The sequence below is a fragment of the Miscanthus floridulus genome, chromosome 6, assembly GCF_019320115.1.
Source record: "Miscanthus floridulus cultivar M001 chromosome 6, ASM1932011v1, whole genome shotgun sequence".
NCBI classification, from domain to species: domain Eukaryota; kingdom Viridiplantae; phylum Streptophyta; class Magnoliopsida; order Poales; family Poaceae; genus Miscanthus; species Miscanthus floridulus.
In genome coordinates, this window is record NC_089585.1 from 114605388 (window position 1) to 114628728 (window position 23341).

The 23341-nt window shown below is 45.8% G+C and overlaps 1 long non-coding RNA gene and 1 pseudogene across 1 annotated transcript; one reads left to right on the forward strand and one right to left on the reverse strand.

Moving 5' to 3' along the window:
* Positions 1 to 12682: 12682 nt before the first annotated feature.
* LOC136459144 (uncharacterized) lies at positions 12683 to 13708 on the forward strand. The gene is made up of 3 exons (XR_010760146.1): positions 12683 to 12821; positions 12948 to 13044; positions 13286 to 13708. It is a non-coding gene; the product is annotated as an uncharacterized lncRNA (long non-coding RNA).
* Positions 13709 to 16048: 2340 nt separating this feature from the next.
* On the reverse strand, positions 16049 to 18755 carry LOC136456651 (putative transcriptional regulator tpeD; annotated as a pseudogene).
* Positions 18756 to 23341: the final 4586 nt, after the last annotated feature.

The window sequence follows — 23341 nt, forward strand, 5'->3', positions numbered from 1 at the left end:
TTCAAATTTAGACTATGTTTATAGATTAGGAGTAGATTACATGAGAACATTTCCAGCAGTTTCTAATAATATCCATAACATATATGTATTGATGTATTCCAATATTATTTTTATGAATATGGGGGAGTTACCACAGCAGTACCCAATATATTTGCTCCAAAGATGGGTTCCACAGGAGTATAATATAGGAGTAAGAGGATGAAAAGTGATAGTTGGAACGATGTATTAAGGGTGTAAATCCCATTTATTCAAGTGGAAACGAGACAAATATTGATGACCAAAAAAAAAAGTAGAAGATATATTGGAGAACTGCTAGAACAAGAAAAAAAAATACATAGTTCCCTAATTATGATATTTTTTTGAGGTTATTTAAACTTTAGACAACACTTTAGTTTCCATAAAGTCCAAATAGGTCCTTCATTCTTGACATAGATGCTAGGTCCAATAATACTTAACTGACCGTTGTGATTTTTTATCTTTTGATATATTGTTTTATTGTGAGAGTGGAACTAATAATATCAAAAGAACTAAACCTTTCGATCAAAAGGGAGATAATACAAGTGATCTAAGGCTCGGTTAGAGGACCGAGTGATAAGGGCCTAACGGCCACGACTTGCCCAGACCGAGTTCAACTGCCTAATCAACACCAGGTCTTAACCCAAGCTACACCATGCATAAGAAGAGGTTACGCCCCATCTACCAAAGATACACAAGACTACAGATCTAGGAAAGCACAGATGTAGCATCGAAGCTCAGAGGTTTGCCGCCGGTCTCCATTGTGTTGTTGGCATCTTCTTCGCCGATGCCTTGTCGCCCACTCTCTTCACCAATTCCGACGCATGTCTATTGCCTCGATCAGGCATGTAGACTTCAGCAGCCCCATAGGACATCGACATCATCTCAAGTAATTACGAGATTAATTGTTTTTGATACAACGTGATTAATTGTCATGTGTTAGACTAACAAGATCCTAATTAAGCATAAGATCTTGAGCTTGCACACAACCAAACAGCAATAATAAAACAAAAGATGTTGTATGTCCCAGAGTGAGCAGCGAAGCACACGCGGTGCTTTGAGTCCCGTACCATCATGGCTCGTGAGAAACGCACTCAATCTACGTTTCTTGAAGCCTTGCTGAAGGTGCTTTGATGTTCGTGTTGGCCTGGCTGAGAAGATCAGAGCAGACAACCAAACAAGTCATAACGAAGAGATGCTGACACTACTGGATTCAGGCGCTTTGCCAAGTGCCTGCAGCACTCCAGCAAATCCCATACCATCATGGCTCGTGAGAAACGCACTCAATCTACGTTTCTTGAAGCCTTGCTGAAGGTGCTTTGATGTTCGTGTTGGCCTGGCTGAGAAGATCAGAGCAGACAACCAAACAAGTCATAACGTAGAGATGCTGACACTACTGGATTCAGGCACTTTGCCGAGTGCCTGCAGCACTCGGCAAAGCCCTAAATACAAGCAAAGGCTTTGCCGAGTGCCGTACTCGGCAATGGCCACTCGGAAAAAAAAAATGGCCGGCAAAGCAGCCTTTGCCGAGAGCCATTTGTCGGGCACTCGGCAAAGCTTTTGCCGAGTGCCGAGCCAGCCCTCGGCAAAGAAAACGGTCCAGAAAACGGTGACGGCGGCTTTGCCGAGTGCCAACCCGGACGGCACTCGGCAAAGTTTTTTTGTTTTTAATTTTTTTAAAATTCTTTCTTTGCCGAGCGCCGCCTAGGATGGCACTCGGCAAAGTTTTTATTTTTTTTTAAATTTCTTTGCCGAGCGCCGTCCGAGATGGCACTCGGCAAAGTTTTTTATTTTTTTTGTTTAAAAATTTCTTTGCCGAGCGCCGGACGGTGGCACTTGGCAAAGTTTTTATTTTAAAAAAAAAATCTTTGCCGAGCGCTATGGTCATGGCACTCGGCAAAGCTGGGAACGGGTTGCTACATTTTTCCAGCTTTGCCGAGTGCAGTGACTATTGCACTCGACAAACTGACCAAAAAAAGTGTTTTTTTCATTTTTTACATTCCATCACCACAAACACAAATTATCACATATCTATCACATCCATCCAAACATGCATCACATATTTATCGCATTCATCGCATATATCACATTCATCACATATACCACATACATCAATCCAAACATCTATCGCATATATCACAGTTATCCAAATATACCACTAGTACATGACAAGTATATCAGAAATCCATCACGAAGTGAACAACAAATGCAAATACAACTAATGCTACTCATCAGAAAGGTGAAAACTGAGTGCCTGGTGAAGGAAAAGTTGGATTAGTCGGAGGCGCATGAGCTGGATTATTTGAACCCTCCGACTGAGGCTGCACAAAGGAGAAGACATTGCATGTGTTAGACAAGATTACTTGGATAGCTAATCTAGGTCATACAAGCAAAGCACAAGCGAAAACTCACAGGAGTAGCTACAACTGCAGGAGTCGGAGGTGGAGCGAACAGCCTAGGTGGCACAGCTAGACCCGTATGTTGCCCAAGAGTCTGCATGAACTGCATCATTTCCGCCATCCTCTGTGCCTGGGCCTCTCGCGTGGCCCACTCGGATTGCAGCTGGGCCGCCAGGTCCTGACGTTGCCTTGCTTCTTCTTCCAGCCGGGCCTGCAATATTTCACTCCAATATTTCAGTAATACAAAGCTAATTAAGGTGTGTAAAGATTAATCTACGACGAGTAGAACAGGAATAACCTCGAGTGCGTCGACCCGTTGCTGTGAAGCGCTTCGCCGTGGCCGTATGGCCGGGCCTTCACTCGTGCTCCGTGCTTGGATCTGGGAGAGAGAGGGAGTAGAGGTCGAGTCGATGACGCCGTCACCAAGCCAGTACCGCCCATGCTTCTTGCCTCCACCCACCCTCATGACGATCTCTACATCAAAGTCCTGGGTGCTCGGGTCGTATTGTGGCCCATGGACCGACCTTGCCGCCGACATGTATTCACTGATGCGGGTGTGAACGCTCGGGTTGGTGTATGCCTTAGGCGGGTCCTCCGGGTTGTAGGAGACGGCGGACGTCGCCTTGCCCTTGTGGGACATACACCATGCCTGGAAGTCGGAGCATTGCTAACCACCATGTGCCTCCGACTATGAGAAAGACAGCAAGATGATTAGAAATCAGGCATAATTGAGCGTCAGAATAGATAAATGAATTCGCGTACCCATAATTGTTTGTATCCGGCGAGGTTGCGGTTGCCTTGATGGTGTGCTGGACCTTGCATCTACAAACGCCGATCCCGGGCAGCTTCGTGCGTCTTGGCCCACACGGGCGTGAACCACTTGTCCACGATCATCGCCCAGCACTCAGGATACGAGGAGCACCACCAGGGACACATCTACACATCATCAAGTATTTGACATATAAAAAGATCAAATTAAACCAACTTAATCTCAAAACGAATCAATATTAATGTTCTTTATCTACCTCAAGGTACTGGTCCCGGGTTAGCGTCATCTTTCTTGCTTCTTCTTTGCTGACCTTCTCTCCAAGTTTTGACCCGTAGTAGGTTATGATGCTCTGGATGCGTGTCTTGTGATGCATGTCGGTGACGAGTTTTTTACAGGCTTTGGTAGCCACCAAATCTGCCCTGGCCTTAGATCCCTCCTCGCATCTGAAATAAGTCCGCATACAAACGCGATGTATCCATTCATTATTTCAAGAAAAGTCCAATGAATGTGATGTATTGAGCAGTGTAGTGCGAGGGAGACTTACCCAAAACTCCGCCTTCACCCGCTCCGCCTTGTTGGGGTAACCCACATCGGGGGCGGCGGCATAGTGGTCAAACGTCTAGGCCGGCTCCCTCCTGCTAGCGTAGTCAACCAGGCCAGGATAGTGTTGCCTGCACAGAAGACCAAGGACGCCATTGACCAGGCGTCCATGACCACCACCCGACACAGCCGTCCAGTTCCTGCACAAGTAATTAAGAAAAATTATTAGTTTCTCTATCGATTTTCAATATATCATATGAAGTGGTGGTGATTAAATCTAAAGTTACTTACTTTTGCCCTTCGGGGCGAATCATTGGGCGTTGGTGAGGAAGCGGAACCGGAGGGAGGCTCGCCGGACCTCGCAAGTAGACGTTGGACAAACCAGAGGAAGCGGAACCCGTACCATCCTCCTCATGCGTCCCCTCCCCCTCGTGCGCCCCCTCCTCCTCGTCCGTCTGCCAAACCAGCTCGTCATCGTCCCCAGACCTCGCCTCCTCCTCGTCCTCCTCACGCTATGTGGTAGGAGGCGGCGACGGCTGCCTCCTATGGCCGCTGCTCCTCCTCCTCCTCCTGTCCGATGGCCCCTCACCTGGAGCGGCATCTACAGTGCGTCGTGTTTGGTAAAGCGAGGACATGTCCCTGTGACGGTCGCTTCGGCCCGCCATCTTTGTTCAATCACCTGCAATTAAAAAGAATAAACAAGACGTAATTAGAAATAGAAATAGATGCAAAATAAACAAAACATAATTACAAAAACATAGTATTACATGTATTAGAAATAATCTTCATGATTGGGATTAGCTGGATCATAGGTCTCGTCATCACTATCAACATTGTCATTGCCCAAATAATCAACACTATCCAAAGGAGGAATGTTGTCTTCATTGTCATTGCCTAAACGTAATCGCTCAAGCATTTCGAAGTCCTTCACATTTTGCACCTCATCTCCAGCGTCCTCGTCATCAACCCTTTCATTGTCTAGTTCCATTCCGATGGCTTCGGTTAAGTCTATCTCAAACCTCCCTTCTAGCCCCTCTTCTTGAAAGAACTCTCCGTCATATGTGTGTGGGTTGAAGTTGTAATCTTCATCATTTGGAACATGTAGTTTACCGTGTGGCGAGACCTTATGCATGATATCCCAACCCTTAAGATGCCCTTTGGTTTGGCACGCGTATGACGTATAATAAACCTGCGTGGCCTGTTGAGCCACAATATAGACATCGTCTCCTGGATAGACGGAATCCTATCGAATTTCGACTAGCCCAAGATTAGGGGTCCGTCTCGTTACTCGAGTATCAAACCAATGGCATTTGAATATGACAAGATAAAAAGGTTTGGCACCATAAAATGAAAGTTCATATATTTCTTCAATTCTTCCATAATAGTCGAGGTCATCAGTGCCGGGCGTAAAAACTCCACTATTTGTGGTTTTTTATTAGGCCGACTCAGCTCGTAGCTTGCTGTGTGAAAGCTATATCCATTCACGTCATAACTGGTAAATGACCTAACCCTTAAGGCACAGCCGTTTGCAACCTGTCTCAACTCATCACTTATAGACGCATCGGTTTGGGCCTGCAAGCTCAAGCAAGATAGATCGTTATATTATTCAAACATACGAGCAACTTGGAATGTTGAACTAAGTACGAGCTAAATTGGACAGTACCATATTTTTGAACCAAGAAATGAAACCGGGCCTCCCTAGTCCCGCACCCTGTGAAAGAAGGGTATCATTTTCCTACGGGGTAGGATCCCTTGATTGATGCCAGGATTCACGAAGAAATTCCCTGTACCAACGAGAAACAAGGGAGTTGGATGCAGAATAGTGACGGCATACTGAAACAAGTTCGTTGAGAACTTACCTCACATACGGCTGCACCTCAACAAGGTTGGTCAACACATATAGCATGATACTGCACCACTCTTCAATACTCAAGTGCTTAGTGGTCGATGCACTTGCGCTTCCGAGTTGCCCTTGGAAAAGGCTAAGGTTCGATTCATTTTTGCCAGCATTATAACGAGAGGGTAGACTATGCACGCTAGGAAGGTTCTCAGTGTAGTATTTTTCTGTGAAGTTTGACACCTCCTCTAGAATGTATGCCTCTGCAATGGAAGCCTCAATTTTGGCTTTATTTCTACATTTTTTGCGAAGAGTCTTTAGACATCTCTCGATCTGATAGCACCAACGGGCCTGCACGCCCCCCCCCATTTGTGCCTCATACGGGAGGTGCACAATCAAATGCTGCATCGACAAGAAGAAGCCGGGTGGAAAGATCTTCTCCAACTTATAGAGCAACACAGGTGCCCCTTTTTCCAAGTCATCAATGACGGTCCGAGATAGCTCCTTGGCACAAAGCTGGCGCAAGAAATAGCTCAACTCTGCCAGCACTAGCCAGACATACTCAGGGACATAGCCTCTAACCATCGCTGGAAGAAGCCGCCCAATCCATATGTGGTAGTCATGACTCTTCATCCCGTTGACTCGCAGAGTAGATAAGTTCACTCCCCTCTTTAGATTCGCTGCATACCCTTCAGGGAACATTAGCGTCTAGATCCATTCAAGTACTTCCCTCCTTTGTTTGCTGGTCAAGACGAAATTGGCCTGAGGCCTTCTCCAATTCTTGCCACCTCTAGGAGGCTGCTTCTCTTGATTTGGTCTATCGCATAATGTTGCCAGGTCCACTCTAGCCTTAGGGTTGTCCTTAGACTTTTCAGTGTCCATGAGTGTTGCCCAAAGTGCCTCGACGAGATTCTTTTCAGTGTACATTACATCAATGTTATGTGGCAGAAGAAGGTCATCAAAATAGGGGAGCCTCATCAAGCCCGACTTATGAGTCCACATATGTTGCTCACCATATCCCACAAAACCACCTTCTTGATTGGCCATGAGAGCATCTATCTAAGCATGAACCTCGACACCAGTCATCATCCGCGATGCAGGGTCTGACACTACGACACCTTTTGTAAAGTTCTTGATGTCTTGTCTGAATGGATGGTCAAGAGGTAGGAATTGACGATGTCTGTTGAATGACGAATACTTGCCACCCTTCTGTAACCAAATGAACCTAACACCTTCCTTGCATATTGGGCATGGGAACTTCCCGTGAACACACCAGGCGCAGAATATCCCATACGCCAGGAAGTCATGCAGGGAGTAGTGGTACCAAACGTGCATTTTGAAGGTTGTCTTTGTAGCTCGGTCGTATGTCCATACCCCTTCGTCCTAAGCACGGACCAATTCATCAAACACGGGCTCCATGAACACACCCATATTACTCCCTGGGTGTCCAGGAATTATCAACGACAAGAATACGTTATGTCGTTGAAAGGAGACACCGGGGGGGAGATTCAGGGGGATAACGAAGACGGGCCAACATGTGTATGGGGCAGCCATCATTCCATAAGGATTGAACCCATCTATTGCCAGCGCGACACGTACATTATGAGCCTCATTTGCTTTGTCACGATGTTTGTCATTAAAGCGGATCCAAGCTACACCATCGAATGGATGTACCATCTTGTTAGGATTGTACCGTTTGCCATTTTTGTGCCATGTCATCTGTTTTGTGGATTCCTCGGTCATGTATAGTCGTTGGATCCTCAGTAGGAACGGAAGGTACCATAGGATTTTCACGGGGATCATAAGTTGCCTCTTCTGGCCATCATCAGAGTCTACCTCCAGGTACCTGGAGGATTTACACTTTGGACAGAACTTTGCATGCTCGTGTTCTTTCCTAAATAGGATGCATCCCTTAGGACAAGCATGTATCTGCTTATACGGCATCTTAAGTGCACGAAGGAGTTTCTGTGACTTGTACATGCTCTTTGGCAGAATGTGGCCCTTCGGAAGCAGGGTGTCAATCACGGCCAACATCTTATCGAAGCCTTCTCGACTCAAGTTTAACTCAGACTTCAACCCCATTAAGCGTCCAATGGCATCCAGTTGAGACACCGTTGACCGATCGTGAACGGGTTTCTGTGCTGAGTCCATCATGTCGTAGAACGCCTATGCGGCTGCCTCCATCTCCTCCTTCTCACATCCATCATCGAACTAGCCATGGTGAAAGTCATCTAACATGTCTGCTACCCCCGCATCAGCATCAAAAGCCTCCACCCGTGGTCTCACCACCACCTCTCTCATACGATAGGCTTCACCATGGTGGACCCACCGGGTGTAGTCCGACGTAAATTCATTCTTCACAAGATGTTTACCCATTTCCACCTTGTTTACCCTTCTCCTGTTTCCACATTTGCTGTAGGGACACAAAACTAGGTAATGTCCTTTAGCAACCTTGCCAAATGCACTGTTCAAGAAAGCATCAGTCTTGTTCATCCATTCCGTGGTGTAATCACTCTGACTTCTCCAGCTCGTGTACATCCACTGACGGTCATCCATCCTCTAACATATGAATCAACGAGTAATGTAACCATCAATTGCATCTACATGGTGTTCCTACTGTCTAATAGGTGAGGATAGGTCCTAATCCCACCCGCGGATGCATGGATGAGGTTAGTTTCCATGCTCTACTCCTATCTGAGACAGAATTTCGACAGCACCTCCCCGCTATTCTCCAGATACACGTCCTGCCAAACAAGAGTGCGTATCCGGAGAACAACAGGGAGGTGATGCCGAAACTCTGTCTCGGACCGGAGCAGACCATGGAAACTAACCCATCTACGCATCCACGGGCTGTCCAAAAAACGTGGACAATCCAAAACAGATACGGTCATAGATATGCAAAGATTTGCATACCTCCAACCGTATCTCTTTTGAACGGGAGACGCCTAACTGGGTTACGCGATCTACGACCATGATACGGAAAGAGGGGTTATACCTAGGGTGGCGGTGGAGTCAGGCTAGCGGGGCCATGGCGGGTCGGTGCAGTGGCAAGGCGACACGGTGCAGGCAGACCAGCATGGCGACGGGAACTCCGTCTCGGCTCCAACGGGCTCTTCTCTACAAAAATGGAACAAAATACTGTCATTTAAAAAAAATCGACAGAACCTCCCCTGCACGGTGAGGTTTCCAAAACCTACAAAAAACAACGGCACGATGGCCGATAATCACATATGTCTCAAGAGAAGCCATGTAGTTTGGATATCAATCCATGCAGAAGAATATATCCAAGTAGTACCACTACTTCTACTACTACTTCCACTATTGCTACTACTACTACTACCACTAGTTCTACTACTACTACTACAACTATTGCTACTACTACTACCACTAGTTCTACTACTACTACCACTACTTCTACTACTACTACCACTAGTTCTACTACTACTACCACTAGCACTACTACTATAACTAATACTACTACAACTATCACTACCACGATAACAATAAGAGAGAAGGCATACTTGACGGGCACCGGGGGTAGGGGCGGGCGGCGTCAGGGTCGCGGTCGGGGTCACCGGAGTCGGGAACATGGTCGGGCACGGGCGGCGTCGGGGCGCGCGGTCCATGGGGCGCGGCCGGGGGTAGGGCCGGCAAGGCCGGGGGCAGGGCGCTGCCGGCTGCAGGGCCGGTGTTGGTGCGGCCGCGGGCAGGGTGCGGCCGGGGGCTATCGGGGGTGGGGGGCGGCGTGGGGAGGGGCGGCTGGGGGCGGGGGCGGCGCGAAGAGGGGCGGCCGGGGGTGGGGGCAGGCGCGGGGAGGGGCGGCCGGGGGCGGGGGCGGCGCGGGGAGGGGCGGCCGGGGGTGGGGGTCGGCGCCGGGAGGGGCTGCGGCGTGCGGAGTCGGCGGCGTCGCAGTCGCTGGCGGGCGCGGGGGCAGGGCCTTTTTTTCTAAGTGCCTGGCTGCCGGTTTTGTTTAATGGACGGGCTCTTTGCCGAGTGCCCCGATCTCGCACTCGGCAAAGGAGGCTGGTTTGCCGAGTGCCAGATCGAGGCACTCGGCAAAGATTTTTTTCCTTTTTTTTAATCTAAACCCTAAACCGCACTCCATCGTATTTAAAAAAGCAAAATTACCACTTTGCCGAGTGCCGGGCAGAGAGGCACTCGGCAAACATTTAAAAAAATTGGCACGCTCTTTGCCGAGTGTCCCCACGAACACTCGGCAAAGGGAACACTTTGCCGAGTGCCTACCATTTGGCACTCGGCAAAGAGCATATTTGCCGAGTGTCAAAAGATGACACTCGGCAAACCAATTTTTTTTGTATTTTGACCTCCAAACTTTTTCTGTAGTCCTCTTACAGTACTTGGTACTCTATGTCGAAATTTGGTACATTTCCCGAACTGTTTACTATATTTATTTAATTTATTTCATTTACTTGAATTTTTTCGAAAAATGCAAATTTGAACTGCACGTGCATCGAATAATGGAATTTAATGATTCAAAAAATGATATTCATGGTATTGAGTGTAGTGTGAGGCCGTATCCAGGAACGGACCCGAAATTTCAAACATCTTGTTCACGAAACATGACCACGAACTTGCGGACGAATTGTTTTTAAAATTCTATAAAATGCAAACGAAGTCCAAAAATCATGAAACTTGTCGAGATGTCATGATATCGTATGTGGAGGATGTGATAAAAATTTGAAAAGGTTTGATGCAAGTTATCATGTACGATGCTTACAAACCAGGACATCTCCACATGTGATATCAGATATGGTGTCCTGGTTCACATGTGGAGATGTCCTGGTTTGTAAGCATCGTACATGATAACTTGCATCAAACCTTCTCAAATTTTTATCACATCCTCCACATACGATATCATGACATCTCGACAAGTTTCATGATTTCCGGACTTCGTTTGCATTTTATAGAATTTAAAAACAATTCGTCCGCAAGTTTGTGGTCATGTTTCGTGAACAAGATGTTCAAAATTTTGGGTCCGTTCCTGGATACGGCCTCACACTACACTCAATACCATGAATATCATTTTTTGAATCATTAAATTCCATTATTCGATGCACGTGCAGTTCAAATGTGCATTTTCCAAAAAATTTCAAGTAAATAAAATAAATTAAATAAATATAGTAAACAGTTCGAGAAATGTACCAAATTTCGACATGGAGTACTAAGTACTGTAAGAGGACTACAGAAAAAGTTTATAGGTCAAAATACAAAAAAAATGGTTTGCCGAGTGTCATCTTTTGACACTCGGCAAATATGCTCTTTGCCGAGTGCCAGATGGTAGGCACTCGGCAAAGTGTTCCCTTTGCCGAGTGTTCGTGGGGACACTCGGCAAAGAGCGTGCCAATTTTTTTAAAAAAATGTTTGCCGAGTGCCTCTCTGCCCGGCACTCGGCAAAGTGGTAATTTTGTTTTTTTTTTAAATACGATGGAGTGCGGTTTAGGGTTTAGATTTTTTAAAAAAAGAAAAAATCTTTGCCGAGTGCCCCGATCTGGCACTCGGCAAACTGGCCTCCTTTGCCGAGTGTCAGGGTCTGGCACTCGGCAAAGAAGTGGTTTGCCGAGTGCCTACCCGCTGGCACTCGGCAAACCTGGACGACAGGCGGCGGCCGTTACCTGACGCCGTTTTTTGCCGAGCGCCAAAGTTTGCCGAGTGCCTGACACTCGGCAAAAAGGGCCTTTGACGAGTGTCTGGCTTTGCCGAGTGCCTGACACTCGGCAAAGCCTTATTTATCGAGTGTATATCTTTGCCGAGTGCGGCATTCGTCAAAATAGCTCTTTGCCGAGTGCCCGATTTTTAGCCCTCGGCAAAGAAAGTTACACTAGGCAAAGACCATGTTCCCGTAGTGTGAATCAAATAGATGCATTGCATGGTTTGCACTTTTAGCAGAGCGGTAGATGTTGCATGGTTGTCCAATATGGATAAATACATGGCAGTATTGGACTATACACACATGAATTTGTCAATTTGTTGCACCAATTTCAATAGATTATAAATTGTTGGATCAATCTGTACCCATATGTATATATAGTTGTTATATAAGGTGAGTGTTATTTACTCTCTTGTCTAAATGTTTTAACATGCCTCGAGCTCCATATGTTTTAAAGTAACAACACACGGCTCCATAAAATCCATGTGTAGCTATGTACGCTAAACAGGACCGAAAAAGGGCCGACCTTCTAGATGACAATCCAAAGTGTCGTCCCTCCTCTGCTGGCATCCTTGTAACCGCTGCACATAATTCCTGAAACAGGCACCACCAAGGCTGAGAGAGGCAGTATTGGACACTTGCCTGAAGGTGCCAGCCTCTTCTTGCATGTTAACATCCATAGTAACCGCTGCTATATGTTCTCTTTCTCTCCAAATATTGCCATGGTGTTCTCCGAGTTAACCACGTTTGCTTGCTGCTCACCGAAAAGCAGGACAAATGGGCAGCTAAGCCGCCGAAAGCTCTCGAGAATGGTGATCTGGTATATATGATGGACCTGCCGTGTGTGAAAGAAATAAGAATCCATCCATCTCCAGCTGATCGATGCTCCATTCGGAAGACGAGGTCAAACCGGTGACGGCAACGCTCGTGTTCGCGGGATCACGCGATGGTGCAGATTCTGCGCGCTGGTCCCCACCCATCACCGGCGCCCAGGTTATTCTTGTCTCGTTCGGTAACCGCCCGGCCTGGTCCCGGCGAATGGTGCTACCGCATATCTTCCCTCAAGAAGACACAAAGAGGACCGAGAAGCGTTCACACAACCACACTTGTGCTGCAAACTAGTATGTGAGTGATAACTGCAACAGACGACACAAAGAGAACTTGAATGTTAAAGACAGGAATCTCTATCTACGAAGAAAAGAAAAGGTTGTAGCAGAAAAAGGCGCAAAACGGGCTAAAGGAGATTTCAGACAAAAGGACAACGGATTAAAAGCTCTGACGAAGCTTTATTCTTAACCCTTGCGTGTGTGTTGTTCGGCGGTCGATCTGCTGACACCGGCGCACGCACTGAGAATGCTTTGGACTCTTCAAGTGCCTCGAGATGCAATTCGCAGCATATAGTACCAGATGCTCCCAATGCAAGAAATTGTGCACTTCATTATTGTTGCGGTATTTATATTCCCGGACCCCTGCTCTTCTCTTCCACCGGTACATCACACAGCCATCGTCGGAAGCTCTCAACTCTGAGCAGGAGGCCGTCGCCCGTCAGCATGAGCGACCGCAGGTACGGGTACTCGTACCCACCGCCCCAGGGTAAGTGTCGTAGGGATGAAGAAGACAACGGATTAGACTAGTATACTACCCATTTACATGCACACGTATCTTGTTGTTGTTGGACTTATTAATTGCTTCGCTATGCTCCTGCTCCTCGGAACGCAGGAGGGTACTACAACAATGGACCGCCGGTGATGGCGCCGCCGCAGTACCAGTACGCAGCTCCGCCGCCGAGGAGGGAGCCGAGCTTCCTTGAAGGATGGTAAGCAGCCATGCATGCATGGACACGATCTACTTGCTGGCCTAGTTAGCTACTACCGTTAGACAAGCTCCTCATCAGCTCGACGATAGTACTAGGAAATTTTAGAAGTAGTGAAGGGAAAGGGTATTTTTTTTCGTAAAAACGAAACCATCATCAGTAATATAACGAGCTGAAGAAAAATAAATCTGAATAATTCTGTACTAAGATTGCTTTCTTTCATTTTTCTCTTGGACACATGCAGTCTCGCTGCTCTGTGCTGCTGCTGCCTCATAGACGAGTGCTGCTGCGACCCGTCGGTCATATTTGTGAGCTGATCCGATCCGACCACAACATGCCGCCGTCGTCGTCCCAGTCCAGAGATTATATTGCATACATATCATATATGTATATATGTACATGTACGTGTGTTCGCACTTCGCATTCGCACCTTTGTGGTGATGATGTTTTCAGCCTACATATAGTTCAAGCAGCGAGTTGTCCGTTTAGTTCAGGTCTCGATCGAGGTCAGGGAGATGGACTCATATGCATGGTCCGATCCAGAACTAGAAACGAAGGCGCGACTTTGCCGCACCATCTAGAAGTTGTAATATATACCACTATTTGGCATTTGCACATTTATGTACCTGGCATAGGTATACCACTAAAGATGTTGCAATGTATACCACTATTTGGTATTTGCACATTTATGCACCTGGCGTGGGTATATCACTAATGATCAGTAATCTAAACGTATAATAGTTTCGTATTTCTATATGAGAACGATTTTGTAGGAAACTGAGAGACTTGGAGCTCCAAGACATGAATAGAAAGATGCTCGTACAGTGCAGGTTCAGAGATGAACACACAACATGTTACAGAAAATTCAGCAACCGACGTCCTAGTCACTGCCATGTATCAATACAATCTCTCTTTAGTGGAAATGATTTCAGTACCATGTTATGCATCTGAAGCTATCATGCTCATCGTAAATAGTATCAATATTGAAGCATAGGTAGTATCCAGACTCAGGGGCAAAACACTAATTTTGTGTAATGCAAAGGAATGTCTAAAATTGATATGCAGAAGGCAAGTTCTTCTTTGTAATATTTACGGTTGTCCAAAATATCATTCATATCAGAGTTTTGACTTTCAGCTTCTTAATAAACTTAAAAAATGATGTAGCAATGCCCAATTCCAATGTAAACTAAGCAAGTATATAACATAACAAAGAAAGGTTAAACATACTTTTGTATTATTGTTATTCCACTATTGGAATTGGAATTGAAAAAAATTCTGAGATGACCAAGTGAATTTGAGCTACATATAAGGTTATAGAGGACAAAGACAATACTGTGTAATTCATCTATCAAGATTTTTTATCTAAAAGCCAAGGAGCATTGTAGCATGTACGTACGATAGAATTTTTTTTATATAATCAACACAAACCTTTAGGTTTTTCTTCTATTAGTGTTGCTCAACTTTATTAAAATAAAAATAAGCCAACTGAAATCTATAGAAAAAAAAAAACACAAGAAGCGCTTCTTCTTGAAGTGAATTAATTTCAGGGTCAGAATATGTTCCCTTCATTGTCTTACAGGACCATCAACCTATACAATTGCAAGGCTGGACCCGTGGAACTCCTGGTGTGGTTAGAAAAGCTTTATTGCTTGTAGAGCAGCATATCTCGCAAGAGCTTTGCAAGGAGAGCTAGCTACGATGGTCATGCTGCAAGGGGGAGCCTTGGTCATGCAACCCACGAGCTGCGCACATGGCCTTGGCACGCCAGAGGAGTTGTTAAGTACTGCCTTAGAATATAGGTGAAATGAGTTGTAACCTGCATTGTAAGCATAGTATAAAGTTATAATTATAAACTAAAACCATGGCAAGTCCAAGAAACAGAGCAACCTAAATTATTGGCTCAGTTGCTTATGCTTTACTTTGGTAAATGTAATGCTTTGGGCTAATATCTTTGACAAAGGATCGGATCAATAAATTCAAAAATATAATGAGATTTGAAACTACAGAACTGCATCATTAAATAAAATGTAAAAATTTGTACATATGTCCCATGTTGGTTCTAAATCCTTATATTTCTGATAAAACAATGATATATGACTTATCTCACTCCAAGGGAGTTGGAGCATCTGCTCAGATTGGCACCTAAAATGATTGTCATGAGTAGAGAGTTGAGAGCTACATGTTGTGATGAGGTGTTGAATTTCCAGCAGAAAAAAACATTTGAGAAACAAATCTGAGCAATAGTACTTAAGGAAGATCCAAAATTTCCCATAAAGGTGCAGGTGTATGTGCACTTTAGGGATAGTTTCTATCATGTGTTTTCATAGCATGACTTGTTGGTACTTTCTTAAAAAAAAGGTGATTTATCAATGATATATAAAAGAAATTAATTTTGTATAAATTATGTGATGGAAAGATGCCTCTCTAATGAAGATAGGATCTGTTCATCTTCTTCTTGTTGCTTCTGATAAAACGATCAGTGAGGATTTTCATCATTAAAAGGCATCAGTAGCCCCGCAAAGCAAACTACCAAGAGCTAAGTCGGAAATTAATCTTATTTCTTAAGTTTAATTCAAAGTTTCGCTAGGCGCTGGGCGGAATCTAGGCGCTGACCCTCAGCCTAGAGCCTACTCGGGATTAATCGCGCCTAGGCGTTCCTAGGCGTTTTCCTAGGCGTTTTGGCAATATAGCCATAACTTATATATGTATTATGTATATAACTATATATAGCAATAATGCTGAATACATAGGTTACAGTAAATATAAGAAGAGGGCCAGTAGACATACCTGATTCCTCGGTGACTTATTCTTGCATGTTCCAAGCTCCTATAACACATTTTGACAGCCGGTCAGTATTAAGTAGTCAATAGACAGCAAGTTGTTCATAAAAAAAATAGAAAACACTAAGTTGTCACTTATCTGATTGATTTCAGCAACCTCCCATCCATAAGCACACCATATCAGTAGCTGGTAATTACAATACAAGTGGATAGGACAGCAATACAAGTGCACAACACAATTTATAAATAAAGGACAACATAAGCACATAGTTCTTAGTTCAGTTCTCACAGATCACAAAAGAAGACAGAGACACACACAGACAGTCACACAACTACAGTTCATAAGACCACAAATCACAAAAGGCTTCACTACTAGATCATATTTCTTCTTCAATCAGATAGCACATAATCATCCTCATCTTCATCAAACTCTTCTTCTTCTTCAGACTCAAAATCTTCTCCTTCATACAGCTGCCTCACTCTTGCACTTCTACGCCGCTCAAGTTGTTCTTCTGCTCCCACTGCCTCTCCAATAACAGACCAAGGTATCCCTGTACCTTCCATCTCGTCTTCATCCTCCTCATCTCTAAAGTGAACTAATGCACAATCATCTCCATCCTCTTGGAGAAAACCTTGAGCTTCAGTTGTATCACTAGACAGGAGAACATCAGTGGTTTTCTTTGACTTGATCTTTTCTCTCTTATTAAGCAGCTTGGAATTGAATTGAATATAGACCAACTTGTTAAGGCGGGTTGTAGTAAGCCTATTTCTCTTCTTAGTGTGGATCTACAAATTAAAAATAAGAGCATTCTCAGCTGTGCAATTTAATTATAAGGCTGCTGAAATGTTCATAATAGATAGGTACTAACCCCTTCAAACCCACTCCAATTTCTTTCACAACCAGAAGAGCTTGATGTCAAAGATAAGATCCTTGTAGCCATCTTCTGTAAAGCCGGTGTTTCATATCCATACAGCCGCCACCATGATGCTGAAATAATTGAAAAACACCTCTGTTAGTTTAGAAAACAGCACACAACAAACAACCATGTAATAGAATGATAGGAAGTACCTCTACCTGGGTTGTAATCAAAGTTCTCAAAAGTCCTTGCAAGCTTCTTGTTAAATGGTCCTTCTCTATTCTGAAACTTCTTTAGTTCAATGTTGGCAGCCTGATGTTGCATGTCCTCATCATGATAATAAAATTTCTCAACACAAGCTATAAACCCTTCTGATATTTTGGGCTGATCAAAGATTGATGGATTACTATAGCTATAGTGTGGATTCAGCAAATAAGTTGTCAAATGCAATGGAGAATCAAGTCTTCTATTCATCTTCTTGTCAATAACAGCTAGTACATCCTTGAACCGAGCCTCAAAATTTCCAAAGGCCTCTTTGATCTCTTTCTTTGCCTTTAGTAGTTCTCCATAAACGAAACCCATGGATGGCCTCACATCCCCATCAACCAAACGGAGAACTTTGACCAATGGCTCAAAAATAGTCAATGTTAGCTTCACATCCTTCCAAAAGGTTGGACTCAATATAGTTGCTGTGGCCTCTTTTCCTTTCTTTGATTTCACATCCTTCAATGAGTCCCACCTACTATGAACCACCATCTTCCTTAACTGATCCTTCTTCTCTTGCATGCTGTTCAAAGTGAGAAAGTTTGAAGCAAACCTAGTCACTCCTGGCCTCACTACCTCTTTCCCCTCTGTGAAGTATCTCAAGCACTCCAATGTCCTTGTGTGGCCATAGACAAATATGGTAAATGCCTTTGCTTAGTCAATCACTTTCTTGAACCGAGCCATGTTGCCAATTCCTTGGAGCATAAGGTTGATTGTGTGAGTTGCACAAGAGGTCCAAAATATGTGTGGTCTCTTCTCAAGCAATAGCTTCTTTGCTCCCATGTTGTTAGAGGCATTGTCAGTCACTACTTGCACCACATTTTCTGGACCAATCTCTTCAATTGCTTTGTCCACAAGTTCAAAGATGACCTCACTTGTGTGTGACACATCTGACATCTCTTTAGAGCTGATGAAGGTGGTTCCATCAGCACAATTGGTGCACAGATTCATTATGCTTCTCCTCTTCCTATCTGACCAAGCATCGGTCATAATAGAGCATCCATTTTTGATCTTCTCGGCTTCACGTTCCTGCAGCAGACTCTTGGTTCTTTCATATTCTTCTTCCAACAATCTCTCTCGAAGTGAATCTTGACATGGAGGTACAAGTCCTGGACCAAACTGACCAATTGCTTCACACATTTGCTTAAACTCATCATTGTCACATGCATTGAAAGGTATTGCTGCCAATGTTAAAAAAAGCCTAATTAGTGATCAGGAATAACATCTAATGAATTAGTGATCATGTAATGTAAGTACAGAATAGTATACTAGCAATTTACCATGTGTATAGGCCCATCTTGCAATATACTTATGCACCTCATGTGTTCTTTCTTTCCAAAGTTCCTTGTTCAGCTGATGTTGCTTCAAAGAATCGGTCTTGGTAGCTTTAGGATCAATAGCACGTGTCCATTTGTCCATGGGTCCTAATTTGTGAGGCTCTGAACTTCCAACACAAGTGACTTCATCTGACTCTCCAACCCTAGATACATTAACTTCCTCTCTAAGTTCTAGCTCACGAACAGTCTTCTCCTCCCTCTTCCTTTTTGCCTCATCTAGTGCTTTCTTGCACTTCTGTTTAGCCTCCATGGCCTGCACTGTTGTAGCCGTGCATTTCTTCACATTCTTTCCCTCATGAGCCAAATGCTGCTTCAACCTATAAATCCCTCCCCTCATCTCCTTCTTACAAAGCTTGCACTTCACCTTGTCCTTGTTGTTAGGATCAACAAGAACACCATACTCCCATCCAACATCATCCGAATTCCTTTTCAGGAGATTCGCTGACTCACTATTTTCTCCCTCACCTAGTGCACCCTCTGTTACATTTAGACAATGGGCATTCACAGCAGGCAAAATCAGATCAACTCATCCATTCACATTCACAGAATCACAGGCATTCAAATCAGAGGAGAGAAGCAGGGGATGCATTCAAAACAGAGGACATGGAGGAGAGGAGCAGGGGAGGGGCCTGACCTTGGTGCTGCGCTGCGCCGCTTAGGGATGAGGCTGTCGGCTGGGTGAGGAGACCGGCGGCAGCTTCCAGGCGGGGCAGCAGGTTCCAGGCGGGGCAGAAAAGGCCGGCCGGGACAAGCCTCCAGGCAGGGTCGCGGGGAGCAGGGCGACCGACGGGGCCGGCGGGTGGAGCTTCCCTCCGGCGCGCCGTCGCAGGAGGAGAGGACGAGCGGGAGTGGCCGAGCGGCTATCTGCGACCTGGAAGGCAAGAATCGAGCGGGAGCGGACCTTTTCCCTCTTCTCCTTCCCGCGCGCATCCTTTCCCGCGCCAGACGCCATAAGCGAGCGCGCGCTTCCGCGGCGGCCAAAAATTTCGCCCGTGAGCAGGTCGTCCGCCTACGCGCCGCCTTGCGCGCCTGCGCGCCGCGGAATCGCCGCCGAGGCGCCGATTTACGCCGCCTAGTCGTTGCTCCCGCCTAGGACTGCGACTACACCCTAGTCTACGCGGAGGGCCGTCGATTCGCGCTTAATCGCGCCTAGGCGCGCCTAGGCGAGCGCCTAGCGGAACTTTGGTTTAATTTGATACTTGGTAAACCAGTTCACCCTGCTATATCAGATTTATCCACTATCTTATTATTATGAAATCAGGACATCACGGCTGCCGGCTGTATGAAAATAAAGATATGGTAGTCCAAAAAAGAATAACAGAATTTCAAATTTTGGAAAGCTAAGATTATGGTACTATAATTTTTTTGGAATAAAATTTAAAGTGCAAGATAACATTTTCACAAATTAGATTAGCCTCATTCTATATTTCAGAATTTTTTAAAAGCAAAGATTATGTTACTATAAATTTTTAAGAATAGGAATTTAAAATGTAAGGTAACATTTTTAGAAATTAGATCAGCCTTTGCACCATATTGTATTGCGATAACATAGTAATTTTGAAGAATGTAAAAGTGACAGAACAGCTGTGTGTGACAGAACAGCTGTGTGTCACACTTGTGCGTAGGGGGGTTTAGATTACAGTTTTTCAAATTTTTCGAAATAGAAATTAAATCTTTGGAAAGGAAAATAAGTTTAGAGATCAGTTGAACTTAATACTGGATGGTAAAGTAGTAGAGAACCCATTTTAAATTTGCACAGCATGCGCTTTTGAGAAATTGTCCACTTCTTATTCTTGTTAGAGCTTAGAATATCATAACACAGGTAAGATTGTAGTTATACATATGAAACCTATCAATTCACTGTCTACTTACACAGTAATAGAGTTCTTGCATGTACACTACACCAAAGTCAACATAACCAAGGAAAGGGAAGGATGCAAGTTATGAACAACATGTTAGCACTTGTAAATGAAGCATAAAAGTCACGTGGAAATCTATAGAATTGAAAGTGGTTTCTTAACAGAAGAATATCAAATTAATCATAAGACATGGAACAGAGAAGTTTGATGAATTATAAATTGCCATATTTTAGAAAATGAACCTCTGAAGCATTCAATCGAGTAGATTGTGTGCATGAATACATATACAGGCATGTAGCAATGGTGGTTACCTTGATGTTGTCCCGTGATTTATCTTGTCTGGACTATTTATTGACACCAATTCATCTGCAAGTCTTGACTTTTTATGCGGCCTAGACATTGACACCGTCAGCATGCAAGAGTGGCCACGACCATGCCATTCCACAAGGCAAGCGAATCTGACGAAGAAAGACAAGCTTGGCTCAAGCTGAGCCTTTGCGGTTGTTGTAGCCGAGTATGGGCTATGGGCCACCACCGCAAGCCTCGGGCCCTCAGCGACGGCGACGCACGAGTGGAGGAAGCCCTGCTGGAGGCCGTGGAAGTAGAAGGCGTCGGGCTGTGTGAGGATGAGGCCCTGCCAATCGCGAGGACTGAGGCCCTGCCAATCGCGAGGACTGAGGCCGGGCAGCAGCTGAAGCTGAATTTGTTGATGCGCACAACGGCGGCGGCGTGTTGTGCAAACTTGGCGCGGATCTCGACCGCCGATACCGCCCGGGGGCGCTTCGCCGGGGACAACTGTAGCCGTTGCCATGGCCTCTGTCCCGGTCGTGGCCATTATCGCCAAGGCCGCGTCGTCAGGGGCCAGGTCCGACGCCAATAACCGCCGCGCTACGGTTAGCTGGACTTGGAGAGGAGTGTGCTGGAGATCGAGGGTCGGCTGGGGCCGCTGCTTCTCCTCCCCAAGCGACGCAGAAGGCAAAGCCCGACGGCGGCTTGCGAGGTCGGGGGAAGAGGAACTCGTCCAGGGTTCGCGAGTGTCCGGCTTGCGGGTTGATGGGCGACAGGCTAGACGAACCCACATCGGACGGTCCATCTTGCACGGATGGCTGATCGAACGGTTAGCGCGTTAGCAGGTTACGTGGCACAATCGGGTGCGCGAGCTTGAACTCGGGATTCGAAAGGTAAAGAAAGATTCCAGATGCTGTTCTTGGATCCGGCGCTTGTTTACTGCACTTGTTTGAGCACAACGCAACACGATATATGTGTGTACCAAATCTCTGAATAATGAAGGCAGACACAAAGTGCTTCGGTGCGATGGAGTGTGTGTCTTTTGCAGCAAGGCTTTTCTGAATTTGCCCGTTCGTCCTCTGTTTTATTATAGATTTGGGCCCAGTTCTATTCTAGTCTGACCCAATCGACATTATGGCTTGGGCCTCTAGTACTCTTGTCTTCTGTCTTGGAATAAGTCCACGTTACAATCCCTCAATTTTTGCGAAAATATATTTTTCCTCCCTGAACTTTAAAACCGAATAAACCACCTCCTGAACTTTTAAAACCATTCGTTTTACCTCCAGACCAGTTATAAGCGGTTTTTAAAGACGGTTTTATCCTTTTCATTTTTATTTATTTCGGCTGAATCTTTAAAAAATCATAGTAAATCACGAAAAATTCATAAAATGAAAAATCTAATTTTGTTGGACTCCACATGAGTAGATCTACACAGTGAATATATAATATGATATATTTTAGTACACTTTTTTTGTTGTAGCTTTAGATCTATGCTTTTCTGTAATTAATTCATAGCTGCAGTTTCTATAGTTCAATTGTGGTGAAATTTTTATGGTAGGCTAATTATTGTATGCTTGAACTGTAGTAAAAGTTTCATACTCATTAGATCATGTATAACTTAGTTATAAATTTATAAATATTTTTTAACAAGCATACACCTAAATAATACTTTTTAACAAGCATACACCTAAATAAATCTAGATTTTTATCCCTGTTAAATGTTTCTCTCTTAATTCTTATCCTACTGAATAAATAAAATCAGTGCTCCCCTAAAAAAACAATTCTCTAAAAAAATACAATTCCCCTATATATCTCAATCCGTAAAAGTTTAACATGTCACTAAGCAATCTAGGTCCATGTTCTTTATCAGTCTTGTTTTTTTTTCTAAGAGCATCGATCGCCCCACCGTTAACACATCACACATCGCCCGCCCCTCTCCAAACATGATCGTCTAGACTACACGCGTAGGAAGGAGCAACTGACCGATAGGACCAATTTTTTTACATTTTAACCCTTTTTTGAAAGTTTCTCACAAATAGACCCCTGGCGGAAAGAATTCAGAAAATTGACCCTTATCTCGGCGCCATTGGTGATGGTGCCGAGCTAACACGTCTCGGCGCCAGCGTCTCTAGCGCTGAGCTCCTGGGCACGGCAGATGACATGGCAGTGAGCTTGGCGTCAGTCACTCTGGCGCCGAGCTCGGTGCCGCAGATCTTGGCGTTGAGCTCGGCGCCGTAGATCTTGGCGTCGAGCTCGGCGCCGTAGATCTTGGTGCCGAGCTCGGTGCCAGAGTGACTAGCGCCGAGCCTTTAATACCTATGGGCCCCACGCCTCACTTCCTCTCTCCCTCTCCCTCTCCCTCTCTCGCCCTAGCATAGCCAAGCTCCACCGCCACCGCCGCCCGCGCCCTTGCCTCCACCGGCCGCCCTCGCTCGCGCCGTGTCTGCGCCGCGCCACGCCACCACCCCCGCTTGCGCGCCTCGAGCCCCACGGCCGCCCCGCCCCGCGCCGCACCCCTCCCCTCGTGCCGCGCTGTGGCCAGCGGCCCTCCTCCGCCCCACACCGCCGTTGTAGGCCTTAGCCTCGCCTTGGCCTCCACCGCTGGCCTCGGCCGCGGCTCGCCTTGCCGCCCTCCACCGCCGGCCTCGCCCCGCCTTGCCGCCCTCCACCACCGCCCTCGGCCATGGTCGCCGTGCCTCCCGCACCCGTCGAGTCGGACTCGCCTCGCGGAGCCCCGAACATCCCGCGCCTGCCGCGCGCCACCGCTGTCGTTGGCCGTGCCACCGCCGACCCCACCACCTGCAGCGACCGGCCGTGCCACCGCCGGCCCGGATCGTCGGCCTGACCCACGCCCTTCGTCCGCTGTGACTCCGTCGACGTCCGCAGATCAGTCATTGGAAAGGTAAAAATTATGA